The 4,529-nt window shown below is 48.3% G+C and overlaps 1 long non-coding RNA gene across 2 annotated transcripts; it reads left to right on the top strand.

The window, feature by feature from the left end:
• Positions 1-1,075: 1,075 nt before the first annotated feature.
• On the top strand, positions 1,076-3,607 carry LOC125551369. 2 transcript variants are annotated; one of them, XR_007302488.1, is made up of 3 exons: positions 1,092-1,780; positions 1,897-2,542; positions 3,153-3,607. It is a non-coding gene; the product is annotated as an uncharacterized LOC125551369 (long non-coding RNA). The 2 variants fall into 2 exon arrangements; XR_007302487.1 differs by lacking the exon at positions 3,153-3,607 and having other exon boundaries at positions 1,076-1,780; positions 1,897-2,870.
• Positions 3,608-4,529: the final 922 nt, after the last annotated feature.

Below are 4,529 nucleotides of genomic sequence, written 5' to 3' on the forward strand. Positions count from 1 at the left end.
GCGTTCTACGTCGTATGCATCAGCCGAAGCTTAATAGATGTCAGCGATTGAGCGGCGCGCGTCGGGTTGGACTGCATAAGCTCCTGCCTTATTGAAGGAGGTAGCTAGGTCTGCTCACCGGCCGCCCACGCAACGTGCAGGAGTTCCCAGGGCGATGGCCCAAGACCCCTGGGGGCATAGGCTTAGTCCGGCGTGCTGACCTCTTTATTAAGCCTAGGTCGGGTTGCGGCGTATTGTTTGGCCGAGGCTGGGCATGACCCAGGAAAGTGTGTCCGGCCGGAGTTAATCCAGCGTGGTGGGTAAGTTGGTGGACCCCTGCAGGGAAGAAAACATCTATCGATAGCCTGTCCTATGGTAATGGAAACTTGGAGTTGTATCCCGATCGATACAACTAGAACTGGATACTTGTGATGAGAACTGGATGGTGATGAGAATTGGATTGTGATGATAACTGGATAGTATGGCTTTGGGATTGCTTTCTCGCAGGGAGTCGAGAAAGGATCTCCGGCCGAGGTTGATAACACTTCTACTACTTTACTTTATGCTACTCTATTCCCTCCTGTTGCTGCAAGATGGTGGTTTCAAGAAGATGCTAGTCTTCGATAGGACTAGGTCTTCTCTCTATTCTGGCATTTTGCAGTTTAGTCCACAGATACAACCCATTCGTTTGATACAAATGCATACTTAGGTTAGATCTGATGTAAGTCTTGCGAGTACTTTGGATGAGTACTCACGGTTGCTTTGCTACCTCTTTTTCCCCCATACCCGATTGTTGCGACCAGATGACGGATCCCAGGAGCCAGACGACACCACTGAAGACTACTGCTACCTCGAGGGTGCCTACTACTAGGTGGAGACCGCTGACGACCAGGAGTAGTTAGGAGGATCGCAGGCAGGAGGCCTTGCCTTTTCGATAGTATATGCTTTTGTGCTAGCCTTCTTAAGGCAAACTTGCCTAACTTATGTCTGTTCTCAGATATTGTTGCTTCCGTTGACTCTTGTGTTTTCGAGCTTATGTATTCGAGCCCTCGAGGCCCATGGCTTGTAATATAAAGCTTGTATTTTTTTAATTTGTGTCTAAAGTTATGTTGTGATATCTTCCTGTAAGTCCTTGATCTTGATCATACACATTTGCGTGTATGATTAGTGTATAATTGAATCAAGGGTGTCACACTTACCCGTGAAGGCAACCCATGATTCCACTTCCCTCGCCTTTCCCACGAAGGGCTTGTTCGGTTAATCCCTCCCATAAGAGGATTGGAGAGGATTTGAGAGGATTGAGGTGGATTTTGACTTGTGGGGAATTTAATCCCTCTCAATCCCCTCCAAACCCCTTCAAATCTGAAGGAACCGAACAAGGCCGAAGGCTCCTCAAACAGCAGGCATCAACCACCATGGGTAGGCGAAGGAGATGAAGCAGCAGGCTCGATCTGCTCGTGTGTCCACCTCCCGCCGCCCATGGACCTACAGATCATTGCCATCCCGAGTGATGAACTTGGAGGAGGACGGGGATGAGCTCACCGTCTTCCTCGCGAGAGGCACTGGCGAGGCTACGCGCTTTGATTGGGCGATGGACGGCCCCGTCCCGCTCTCGCTTCGCCATGGATCCGCCCTTCTCGTGCGCCGTGCCTTATGCTAGTAGGTGGGTGGGGGAGGACGAGACGAGCTCAACCCGGACGAGGTCGCTGCGATTGTCGACGCCTCCTCTGTCGCCGGAGGCCATGGGCCCTCCTCATCAACCGCACAATCCACCTTTGATGTTGTTTTCATCGGGTGTGAGGTGAGTCTCAGTTTCTATTTCTGCCAATTAGTTTTTTTTGTTAGATATTCACAGAAATTTAGGGAGTATCTGTCGTCAAAATATTTTAGGTATCTGCACTCTAATGCTTATTTCAGGATCAAGTGAAGGTGAGCAGCATATTCAAATTTGCATATCATGGCCAACCTGCTTGTTTAGCACAATCCCGTAGGCTGCACAAGAAGTTGCCTTGGCTATCTGTGGTTGGTTTCGTAGTGTATTTGGGGTTATGCCTGTGTTTGGAGTCAAAGATTCCAACACATGTAGGCATCTGTGTGAGTTTGTATGGGTCACTATTTTGGGTTGAAGAAGATTGATAGGGTATAGTTCATCTGTAAAAAGTGACTATGAATTTGTTTTTGTTTAAAGGTTTGCGATATTGTAGATGGATTATTCATTGAATTGTTTAGACTGTTTACTGGAAATTGCAAGAACGAACTTGAGACAATTAATAAAGCAGTGTCCATTTGAGCAACTGAAGGTAAAATATTCTTGCTTGGTTATTCCAGTTATGTTGCAATATTTGAGTTTCGTGGCTCAAGATGTCGATTCACATTGTCTTACTTCCTGCGTACTGGTTTCTTTATACCCCTTGACGGGGAGATCCAGGAAGGAGGGAAGGAGGCGAGTCTCTCCCACGGCGTCGCCGTCAAGGAGCACTAAGGGACCTCCCTGTCTTGGTTTGTAGCATGTACATTCACCACGCCGCCGCCAGCTATATGCATCACCATGAGGAGGACAAAAGTGAGCACGGTGCCTTAGACAAATCAATCCTATTTCTCTCCTTCTTTGCAACGCAGATAGGTCAATCTGATTCAACAAGTATTTGTGATTCATTGTGCACAAATTAAACATTTATGCAATTAGGATCTAGATCTAGATTTTCAGCTTTGTATGTTCATTGGGGATTTGTTGTTGGTGAAAGAGAGAGCGAAATAGAGGGAATATTCCTTTTTCAAAAAAAGTTTAGATATTGAGCTGTACGCCTGTACTTTAGAATGTAATCTAGGTGTTCAAACTGCATAACACCGTTACTAAAAATATTTGGAATTTATCTTGTAGTGTTTGGTTTGTAGAGATGTAGGCTAGTGAGATACATACTGGTTAAGGTTATGTGATTTGTTTGCCATGTCGGATCCATGTAGCACAATGCTTCATACTCAGATCAAAGAAAAAAGTTGATCAATAGGTTTCAGCCATGGGTAGCCTCTCTTGCAATTTTGTGATGTCAGGTTTTAGCCATACTTTTTTTGTCAACGAATGCAGATTAGGTTCGTAGCCCGCATATGTATTTCTTTGCAGTTTTTTTCATGTTGTTAGGCGTGATTAACTAACATGTCCTTGTATGTCTTAGTAAGCTCAAGGACTATGTGGGAGCTGACCTAAAGAATTTTACAGTGTCACAATAATGGTTTCGCTAAAGCTAGCAGGCGTTTCTGACCTGTAAGTTCATTTTGTTTTCTATAGTTCTTTGTATTCCGGTGTCATTAAACGTATGTAGCAGCTAAAGTTATGTGTAGGTAAGGTGGAACGTGAAACTTTCTTGTCTCCTCATCCCAGTACTTCCATGTTTATTTCTCATAGATGCTGCCTATTATATAATACCAGGTCGTAGAGTGTTTGTATGCTAAATCCTACCAAAGTTATTGGTACAACTAATGCATTCGCTCTACTGACTAAATACATTGACAAAGCTACTCTTTTCTCTAGGCATTGCATTTTGTAAATTAAAAGAAAACGAGTAGCATCTAGATATATGTATTAATTGGTTTGTCAACGATTACCGAAAAAGGCTTCCGTCCCGTTTTATATATAAAGCACCAAGCAATTAGCACCCAGTACAAACACACGCCACGCCACCGCAACACACGCACATACCCAGGGCAGGATACAAAGGCGTTGAGCGCAGCAACACCACCTCTAGCACTACCACGCAGAGATGAAGCTACATATGACGATCCATGCGCTCCAAGGCGGCGCCCTCAAGAAGGGAATGACACTAGCACGCCGCCACCGCCTGATCCAAGGATCAGAGTTTTCCCCGAAGCCGCATGACGGGCGATGAGAGCCGTGACGACGCCTTCAAGAAGGGAACGATCTTCGCCGTCGCCGGTCCGTTCGAAGATAAAACAGGTTCTCACCTCGGCCAACACTCACCGCCATCGAACGCCACATCCCAGCAACCACGCCGCCCACATGGCCATGGAGACCGGGCAGCACCAAGGCACGGGCTCTACCCACGAGCACCGTGCTACCACCACCAGGGCCGCCGCCCCAGCATCCAAGACCTCGACACCACCTCACCCGAGACCCGTCGCACCCCAATGAAAGAGACGAGCGGAAAGGTCCGACCTTTCGCACCCCTGGGCGACCCCCAGCGTCGAGACCCAATAGGTCGCCCAAAACTGGCATCCACCGACCTGTCCTGCAGCCCCGAGCGCGAGATGAGCTCGGTCCAGCAGCATCGAGAGGGCGACGAGGTCAGTCCTATTGCACCGTGCGGGAGACAAGCTCGGTCCTGCTGCATCGGGCACGGGACGAGCTCGATCCTGTAGCACCGGGGCGCGAGACGAGCGGTGGACCGCAGCTGGGAGAGGACCAGCCTATTGATGGGAGTAACGCCCGGGCGACGAGGAGATGGGGTGAAGGTCGAGACGGCCCGACCGCAAACGAGCCGACGCCGGAGAATCCGGTCGCTGCCACGAACAGATCCGTTGAGCTACCGTGGAGC

Source organism: Triticum urartu, chromosome 4 (genome assembly GCF_003073215.2).
Source record: "Triticum urartu cultivar G1812 chromosome 4, Tu2.1, whole genome shotgun sequence".
NCBI lineage: Eukaryota > Viridiplantae > Streptophyta > Magnoliopsida > Poales > Poaceae > Triticum > Triticum urartu.